The 10308-nt window shown below is 45.2% G+C and overlaps 1 long non-coding RNA gene across 2 annotated transcripts; it reads left to right on the top strand.

Annotated features, from left to right (window-relative positions):
- Window positions 1-12: 12 nt before the first annotated feature.
- On the top strand, window positions 13-9517 carry LOC104861376. Of its 2 annotated transcripts, XR_004517896.1 has the most exons (4): window positions 13-160; window positions 1025-1253; window positions 3953-4123; window positions 8262-9517. It is a non-coding gene; the product is annotated as an uncharacterized LOC104861376 (long non-coding RNA). The 2 variants fall into 2 exon arrangements; XR_004517897.1 differs by lacking the exon at window positions 1025-1253 and having other exon boundaries at window positions 17-160.
- The last annotated feature ends 791 nt before the right edge of the window (window positions 9518-10308 follow it).

The following is a 10308-nucleotide window of genomic DNA, read 5'->3' as shown; positions in this document are numbered from 1 at the left end:
GCTGGGAAACCTCGCTAGCAAGTTAGGCGACCTTCAGGCGGTCAACCAGCCCCGAGGCGGTGGAAATGCAAACTGTCCCGACCTGTCCGGCCCGCGGGGTCAGACTCGGGGTGGGGCCCAGCGCCGCCGGCGATCCGCGTGCGGGCTGTAGAGAGTCCAGGTGAGTACGTTCGTAAAGCTCCGCACGCGATTCCAACCTACAGTCAAAGTGTGGAACACTACCAGGGTTTGGTACTCGAGGTGCGGTCTCCACCTGGAGCAGCCTCTCCCTCCCAGGCTTGCTCACTTGGAGAACTGGCTTTGCAACAAGATCCCCAAGTGATCCGCAGGCCCAGGAAGGGGTGAGGAAACCGCTCTGAGGCCCTCCCCACATTCCCGAGGATGGGACCCGAGCTGACTTCAAGGACCCAAAGGTAGGTGGTTTCCTCTCCCCTAGGGCTGTCCGATTTTACCTGTGCTGTGCCTCTCAGGCGGGGCGGACACTCCCTCTGGGTTTGGATGGCCAAGACACTGAAACAGCAACCGCTGTCTACACCGGGAAGGCCCACTCTGAGAAGGGCAGACCCGTTCAGGGACCCGCTGTGGGCTTCCGCTCCAGAACTGACCTGCTGTCTCTGCACCCACCAGACTGGTTCTCCATCCTTCTCCGGGGAGTCAGGGTGTCCGTGTGAGCGCAGATGACAGGGTGTGCTCATGGCGGCACTTCGGGGTTGGAATGGTGTCCACCTGCTGCTGGTGTCAGTTCCAGGTGTCGGGGAAGCGCCCCAGGATCCGCTCACAGCAGCCATGCCCTCCTTAGTCACCCCAGGCAACTGATGTGGTTGTCCTGCCCTGTTGGCTTTCAGTGCACCCCACACATTTGCTGTTGAAGTTGTACCCAGAAAGGAGGAGATGTCCACTCTTGAGAAGGAAACAGAGCGCCCCACACTCACACCCCTGCTTTAAACAATTGAACTGAAATGCCATACACTGACTTCCATTTACTTTGTTGTGTTTCTTTTCTGGTACTGGGGACTGAACTCAGGACCTTGCGCTTGTGAGGCAAGCAGCGGCACCACTGAGCTAAAACCCTGGACCTCCATTTATTGATTTATTTTTTCCGCCACGGTGTGTTAAGAGACTCTTCAAGCCAATATAAATATTTGGCCATTTGGGTGTACACCTGCACAGTATCTCACATCTTTCAGCAAGAAAAATACTGAAAAATAAAGGACCTCATACAACAAACTAGATCCAATGAGAATATGCTCCAGGTATGTGCTTCTCTGAGGTAAAGTCACCACACACCTATTCAGTTAAGAAAACTTTCCCTGCAATTCGGAACACCTTTCTTACTTTTAAGCTGGGGCTAGAACACACTGCAGCTTAATAGGTGTTGAGTGGCCTATGGCACGAATTCATAGGAACCAGGTTCCAGCACGCAGGTACCTTCCCACTGTTTCTCACTCCATGTTTTTCTGGGCGGGGTAGTAGACTCATACTTCAGCTGAACACAGGTACTGTACCTTTCTTTTTGGCTTCCTTCATTTCTGATCATTCTCCTTGATGCATTTCAGGAAACTCTGGCAACTTTTAAGAGTGCTTAATATGCTCAATACATTGCTTCTAATGGCAAGTATCTTACCTTGTTTACCACTGGGTAACACTGTAGACTCCCCGGTTCTTCCTCGGTAACACTTGTGTGGCTTTCTTTTTGGAACAGTATCCATTCCTTTGAGTTCTACCATGTGACCCTTTTTGTAGATTGGCACATGTGGCCCAAAGAACAACTCCATGTTTTCTAAAAGACCTAGAGAACATATACTGGGTTCCTCTCTCACTGTGTTTGGCAAATTACTGAAAGAAAGCAGAAGAGTATTTCTTGAAAATGCTGCTTTCCTTCATCTTTGTATGTTGTGCGGCATTCTAACAGCAATTTGATTTTAGGTGACTTTTTTGCCTGGAGGTCCTGGAGATACATTTCCTCTTCATTAAAGTCTTAATGGTTTTTCAAAGGTGTATCTTGAAGTCAGCCAAATTGGATGCAATTTTCCTCACACTTAAAAAAAAATGTTTTTCCCCCTTGGGAACTTCTCCTGGACTACAGATTTACATACTAGCTTTGTCCTGTTACCGTTTTTTTCAGCCACTCCAGTTATTCATGTATCTCAGTATCAATTATTTTTTTTCTCATCATTTCTGCTTATTTTCATTTTCATTGATGGCTTTTCATGTTTTTCTTCAATCCCACTTACTAAATTTTGAGTTGGACCTGTTCTCCAGTGTTGCATGACTCTTACCACAAATCACCAGGCACCTTGAATTTCATTTCTTTCTGTACCACAGAATGAACTCAAGACCTTGTACTTGCAAGGCAGGCGTGGTGCCACTGAGCTAAATCCCAGGACCTGGGCACCTGAATTTCATCCTCATCTTTTTTGTTTTGTTGAGACAGGGTCTTCCTGTGCAGCCCAGGCTGGCCTCAAATGCAGGAATCTGTGTGCACCACCATACCCTGCTTCATCCTCATCTTTAAAATTATTTTGTCTTTATCCCCAAAACTTTTTCCAGAGTTTTCTCCTTCCCTCCTCCTCTTTATTTGGTTTGAGTTTTGTAATTTCTTTGCAATTTTTCTTTCGTATCTGAAGGTTTTGTTACAAGACCTGTCTTTTAGAATATATGGTAAGAGCTTTCTTCACTTAATATTTCTTTATTGTAGAGAGGTTTTCATTCATTGAAATGTGACTTACTTTGCTTTGATAGCTTTGTATGATGTCACTTGCTGTCTTCTGTTTCTTTTGGGTCTTAGAAAATATGAAGCAACTTTAAACCTACAGAAAAGCTTACCAGTATTTCCTTTTCTTCTATAAATAAGCCTGATGTTCTTACTGTTTTAGAATAATGACCACTTGTTTTATGTTTAGGTTTGTATAATACTTCCCATAATAATTCCCACATAATTCAGTTCAGGTTGTGCTCTCCTCTCCTGCTAGACACACAATATAATCTTTGCTCACATAAGGTGGTATTTATCAGATTACTTTGTTATGAAGTTACTGTTTTTCCCTTTGTAATTAATAAATATTTTGTAGAAAGATAATTGTGTACTAGATTCTATCCCTACAAAACTTTCACCTGCTAGTTCTACCATTCATTCATTGTGCCTGAATCAGTTACTACTCCAGTCTGCTTTCTAATTTCCTCATCCTTCCTACCTTTGGTAATTGGCATTTTATTGTAAGGAAAAGATTGCCCTTTCCCCTCACTGATTTATTCATTTGTATTAACAGATACTCAATTGAGTCCATTATATATATGGTACACAATTCCTAATTCTTAACAGATACCGTATTTATAAGGAAAGTATTGAGAAGGAAAGACCATGATTTCCACAGTTTACTTGCAAATATTTCCACAAAACAACAAACAAATCGTACACATGCACACATAAAAGTGTTAAAATGTGGGCGATATGTCAGCTGCTTAATCTATATGAACAGCATATGGGAGATCACTGTACTCCACTGCAACATTTTTGCAGCTCTCAATTTTTCAAAAATATATGGTCAAAATAAGAATAGTTGAACTGAAATACTATCAAAACTCTGTTAGGGACCTGATGCTGCCATCACAGGCTGCATTTTCCTGGTGCTTCTGGGCGCTTAAAGACCTCATGCTCTTATCTTTAGTTTCCCTTCCCCCAAAGCCACAGCGGTCTGGAGAGGTTAAACCTGTTTCTGCAGGACCGAACCTATAAAGGGCAGCCTGGCCTGTGGCCTGGGTTAAAGGTAGCCCACTCATAAATAAGCAATAGCCCAGCACCAAACCAATAAAAGGACCTTCCTCTCTTTGTCCCCCCTGCCCCTTCCTTCTCTCCTCTCTCCCTAACCTGCCTTCCTAAATAAAATCTCCTGTGCGACCTCTGGAGCTCTCGGTGTGTGGCCTAGCTGAGTGTCACTGTGCCTCTACATAGGTTTCAGAAGTGGGATCTGGGATTGCCGGTACCCTGACTTAGGGTCAGAGGCCTGAAACCCAAGACCCCTGACGCTCTGACTGGCCCACCCAAAGTCCACGGCCATCTTCCCTGACACCAGCCCTGCAAACAACACCACTGCAATTGATCCCATCGCCCCCTGACTTTTAGGTAAGTCCCCTTGTGACGGTCTAGAATGTGGGGGGGACTTGGACTCAGGTGGCCAGGAAAGAGACTTACATCCGGAACGTGAGCCAGGTACCAGGCCTCACGTCTCCCATCCATTATGAGCCTCGGGAAGGCTCACGGGGACAAGTCGGGAACTTGCCCGTTCTGCCCCCCACCTCTGTTGGGATGCCTCGAAAAGGTGGCACAGCCCTTCTCCGGACCCCTCCTCATGGTAGAGACATCTCCATTTGGAGTTTGGGTCCCCTCTTTCTAGGTTCGGAATCTAAAAAGACTACTGGTGACTTCCAAATCTCAAGAGATGTCTTGGGACTAGGACTTCACCCCCAGACTCATTCATGGTCACTATGGGCTCCGGTCTTCCACACCTGTGGACTCCCCCTTGGGGTGCTTGCTCTGAAATCTGGAGGGCTTAGACCTAAAACCTGAATGGCTAATATGCCTATCCACTCAAATCTGGCCTCAGTATAAGTTAGGTAACCAAAATGTGTGGCCCCTAATGGCTCACTTAAACCTGGTCTAATTGGAGACCTTATAACTTCTATGAGCATCAAGAAAAATGGTCGGAGAGTCCATGCGTTCAGGGCTTTTCTTATCTCCACAGCCAGCTCTCTCTTTGCTCTGACTCAAAAGCAGCCTCCCCTCCCCAAACTTTAGTGACTCAGGATATCTCTGCTTCCACTACTCTTTGTTTCAACTCCTCAGACCAGATCCATCTGGCAGACAGTCCTCCTCACCTCAGAAACCAGGCCCACCCCTCAACCTCCTCCTCTGGACTCCTCTCCTCTCCCTACCCCTCATCTCTACCTCACCTCCCTCTGCTCCACCCTCCACGCGACTCCTCCTCTCACCTGCTCCAAATCTCATACAATCAGCTGCTAATGAAAACTATTTAGTTTTGGTCTTAAAACAACTGCTTGCCAAATCTGCTGTTTTTCACTTGGTAACCGAATGAAAACTATTTAGTTTTGGTCTTAAAACAACTGCTTGCCAAATCTGCTGTTTTTCACTTGGTAAACTTGCCTCTCTCAGAAAATGTGCTTACCCTTTAAAAGAGGTCCAATTGCCTCCCCCTTTGGTGTGCTTAAAACACTTCTTGCATATCACAAATTCTTAAATTGCAACTATAGGGTTAACTTGCTCTTTTCTAAAAATTCAAGGTTAATACTGTTCTATGGGCAGCCAGTCAAATTTTAAGATGTTAACAATCTGAAAAAAAAAAAATGACACTTTAAGCTGAGGTTTGTTATAAAAGATTAACAGTAAATGAGACAGAAAAATATTGGAAAAGCTATAAATAAGAGTTATACTTTTGACGTGAAAGGTTTTTATGTTTGTCTTGTTAAAAACAGGTAAAGAAAGATAAACAAGACCAGAAGGCCTAAGTATATAAAAAAGATATATGGAAATGATATAACTAAAAAATATGCATGCTTGCTTGTTGGTTTCAAGTTTGTTATAAAAGGTTTACAAGTAATTCATAATTCTACAACCCAGTTTTATAAGTTAAAATCTTTTCAAGACAATTTAATATAAACTCTTAGGTCTAGATAGACTCCTGTTAATGGTAAAAGGGACAGCTGCTCAAAGAAGAAATCAATTAACTTACCATAATCTCTCTGTTATCCTTACCAATGCTCTAACCCCTAAAAAAGGCAAAGGAGTGCTGGACCAGGCCCACGCCCATGCTGATCAAAAACATTTGACAAATAACCACCACCCAGTAGGTGCTGCTGCGGTACTGGAGCACAACCCAGATTGGGATTACAACTCCGAGACGGGTATTGAGGCCCAGGACAGGTACATGAATTGTTTGCTTCATGGGCTATGCAAAGCCACCATGAAATCTATAAATTACGATAAGCTTAATGAAATCATACAGGACAAAAATAAAAACACTTCTGCCTTCCTACAAAGGCTGACTGATAGCCTTTGTCAATATACCAATCTTGATCCTGAGTCTGTTGAGGGCCAGCGGCTGGTCATGATGGTCTCTCAAAGCTACCCTGACATTAGGCTTAAATTAAAAAAGCTTAAAAAGGGACCACTAACTCCTCCTTTCAAGGCTCTGACCATGGCATTCAAGGCCTATCACAGCTGTGATGATCTTAAAACCACAAGTACCAATTAGTAGCACAGGCCATCAATCCTACCAGGCCACAACGGCTTCATAACAGGGGACCCTTTAATAAGGGACCCTCTCACCCACCGGACCCTGCTTCCAATGTGATCAAGAGGGCCGCTGGGCCAGTGTGTGCCCAAACCTCAAGCCTCCCACAAAACCGTGCCCTAAGTACAAACAGAGGGGACATTGGGGTTTTAACTGCCCCCTGACATCCACCTGTTGTCGGGTGCCAACCCCACCGTTCCCCCAAATGACCTCATCGGTCTCACAACGGCAGAGGATCTATGAAGAGGCCCCGGCCTATCTGGCCCAACACAGATCACCGCCCAGGAGCCCAGGGTGACTGTCACTGTGGCAGGTAGGACGATCGCCTTTTTACTCAACATTGATGCCAGTTTTTCTTCACTGCGAGAATACTGGGTGTCCACCTCCCTGTCTGACCTCTATTGTTGGGGTAGAAGGTCAAAAACAACACCCTCGATAGACTCCTCTACTGTCACGCGCCATGGCGATTTTTCATTTCTCCACTCCTTCCTAGTCCTCTCTTCATGTTCCGTTCCTTATTGGGTCGCCACATCCTCTCCAAAATTGGCTCTTTCATCCATTTCACCATACGGGAGCCCTCCAGCACTCTGATGTTTTCCCTTTGCCTCTTGTTGTCCCAGGCTGTTGAACCCCAGACTCCATCATCCAGATGGCCTATTGACCCTGCCCTAGTAAATCCCCGGGTGTGGGACGTTCAGTCCCCCCTCAGTGACCAAACGCCCTCCAGTGAAGATTTTCCTTAAAAACCCTACATACTTTCCAACTCAGGCTCAATACCCGCTTCCTCATTCTAGCTTAGACAGACTGGCTCCAATCATCAAAAGTTTATTTTAAAAGGGATTTTTGAGGCCTGCTAATTCCCCACACAATGCACCCATCTTAGTGGTCAGAAAGCCTAATGGGACATATCGGCTAGTTCAGGATCTCCGGATCATTAATGCGGCTGTGGTTCCAATACACCCTAGTGTCCAATCCATATACGCTCCTGTCTTCTATCCCGTCCAATAGCACCCATTTTTCAGTCCTAGATTTAAAAGATGCCTTCTTCTCCATTCCTTTACATGCAGATTCCCAAGACCTTCGTGCCTTTATTGGACTAGCCCTTCGATTGGTGTCGCCACACAATTAACCTAGACTGTCCCAAGGGTTTCGAGACAGCCCCCATCTGTTTGGCGAAATCCTAGCTCACGCTCTCTCTCTTCTCCAGCTTCAAGGTTCCCGATGTATCCAACATACAGATGATCTTCTTCTCTGCGGCCCTTTGTTAACTATACTTCAGCAAGATACTTATATGCTTCTAAATTTCATTTCAAAAAAGGGATACCGAGTCTCACCAAAAAAAGTTCAGCTCTTTAAACAATAGGTCATGTACTTAATATCTCTATCGCCTGACTTCAAATCTATTACTGTTGATAAAAAACGGGTCCTTTGAGACATTCCAATGCCCTTCACTAAACAAAAACTTCTCTCCTTCCTGGGCTTGGCAGGGTACTTCAGGTCTTAGATCCCAAATTTTTCCCTTCTAGCAGCCCCCCTCTATGAGGCCTCTTAAAAAACCCCCCATAAACAGGTAAATTCCTCAATAGCCACTCCCTTTGTCCATCTCAAATCCTGCCTGTTAGAGGCTCCTGCCTTACACCTACCTGGTCTTTCTCGTTCCTTTCACCTCTATGGGTCAGAAAACAAGGCATTTGCATTAGGGGTTCTGGGCCATCAAATGGGACCCACTTTTGCTCCAGTGGCTTACTTATCCAAAAGGATGGATCCCACTGTCAGAGGTTAGGCCCCCTGCCTACGAGGCCTAGCTGCCATATCTCTCCTAGTTCAGAAATCAAAAAGCTCACATTCAGGTCTCCAACTATAGTCCTCTCATCATTCCATTTCAACTTAAGTCCCTTCCGGGATGGTTCCATCGCTCTCATGTTAAACCAGATCTTCATGCTCCTCTCCCAGCCATATCCACAGGACCTCATCTACGCTATTGAGCCACCTCCACGGGACCTCTGAAGGTCAAACTTACTCGGATTCCAGAAGACCTGGTTGCCCAGGATCCTTCACCATCATCCAGTCCTGAGTCAGGTAAGCCAACCTAACTGTTTACCCTCTCATCCTCTCATGGGGTGATACATTCCACACTACAGCACCCACTGATATCCTAAGTCTTCTTATATTAGCTCTCCTGGGACTTGTCCTTGGGACAGGATTGGCTGCAGTAGCTCCTCCCAACTAAAATTTTACTTCCAGGTGTGTACTCTCATTGACCTATTACCTCATAATCTCACTCTCTGCCATTCTTAATTGCTAGAGACAATAATGGTTCCTTTCCTGCTCCTGTTTTCTCTCCTAAATCTCACCCAAGCCAATAGGTCCTCGTGTGCACCTTGACTTGCTCCTGGCCTAACTCAGCCCTCCTTCAGACCCAGGTCAGTCGTCTCTCCACTCAAGTCTCCAACAGATGGCTCATCACCAGCTGATACTTCAGGCCGGAGACCTAAGCCAGACCACCTTGTTTACATGGCAGCCAACCGACTAACCATAGCTCAGATCTCGGCTCGGTTCGAACATTTTCTAAATGATCTTCAGATTGATATTCTCTGGTTTGCTCCCCACCTTTGTCCTGTTACCCACATAGCCAACTGGGTCACTAATGCATGGCTCCGAGGAACTTTATCAGATTTCATCCCAAACTAAAATCACAATCTCTACCTTTTTACTTGTTCTATTAATCCTCCAGCCCAGTCCACAGCCTCATACAGATTATCTTCTACCCTTCTCTCCTCCCTCACTAACTGATTGTGTGCTTGGACTCTTCTCAGGGAGCCCTACCAACAATTCCAGTAAAAAGGCTAATATGGCTGTCAACAATTCCATGTTCATAAAGGACAACAACGCTGGCTGTGCCCCACGCCTGCCCCTAGACAGCTTCGTCTCCCGTGTCTGTAACTCTCCCGTAGTTACAGAAGACAGGCACACCGCCCCTTTTCCCTGGCGTATAACATGTGCTGGCTGCTGTCTCCATCTAAACCAAGGAGGGGTGAATGACGCTGCCATCACAGGCTGCTGCATTTTCCTGGTGCTTCTTGGCTCTTAAAGACCTCATGCTCTTTAGTTTCCCTTCCTTCCAAGGCCACAGAGGTCTGGCGAGGTTAAACCTGTTTCTGCAAGACCGAACCAGTAAAGGGCAACCTGGCCTGTGATGGGTTAAAAGTAGCCCACTCATAAATAAGCAATAGCCCATCACAAAACCAATAAAAGGACCTTCCTCTCTTTGTGTCCGGCCCCCCTTCCCTCTCCTCTCTCCCTAACCTGCCTTCCCTAATAAAATCTCCTGTCAAACCTCTTGGTGTGTGGCCTAGTTGTTGAGCATCACTGTGCCTCTACAAACTCTTGCAAATATTTTTTTAAAAATCAGCCTACTGATTTATCAGCACTGAGTATATTCAAATTTTATTACCATTGTCTATAGAAATTTAACACTCGCATCTGTGCAATATGACCTCTGGGGATGGGGGAGTATACCCCGCATGAGGATTACACACTAAGTGCAGGGTCACATTCGACCAGACTGCTGCTTCTGGTAAACTAGCTTGACAAACCATCCATCCCCAGGTGACTGATTCCAGTTACAGAAGACAAGTGAGCCTATCACTTAGTGAACGTTACAAAGAATATTAAAAGGTTACACAGACTTACAAAAGTTCAGAATTTTCCCTAGGGCTATATATAAACACACACATACATATACTTAGACAGGTTCACGATATAAAAACCTGTACCTTACAGAACTCTGATGTTTCAGCAAAGCATACAGTATAGATACATTCACCATACAGTGCAATTTTACATGTAAGACGTGAATAATAGTGCACTTAAACCCAAGAGTCACATTCAAATATATCAAGAGTACAACCCAAACAGCTGACTATCGACGAAATATATATTCTGTTTTCTAGAAACTAAGTTATGCAAGTACAATATTTTTAGTGTAGATGGTAACAGA

Source organism: Fukomys damarensis, unplaced genomic scaffold (genome assembly GCF_012274545.1).
Source record: "Fukomys damarensis isolate Sample0158 unplaced genomic scaffold, DMR_v1.0_HiC HiC_scaffold_18, whole genome shotgun sequence".
Taxonomy (NCBI): domain Eukaryota; kingdom Metazoa; phylum Chordata; class Mammalia; order Rodentia; family Bathyergidae; genus Fukomys; species Fukomys damarensis.
Note: the sequence above shows the minus strand (reverse complement) of the source record. Positions and strands in the feature narration are given on the sequence as shown.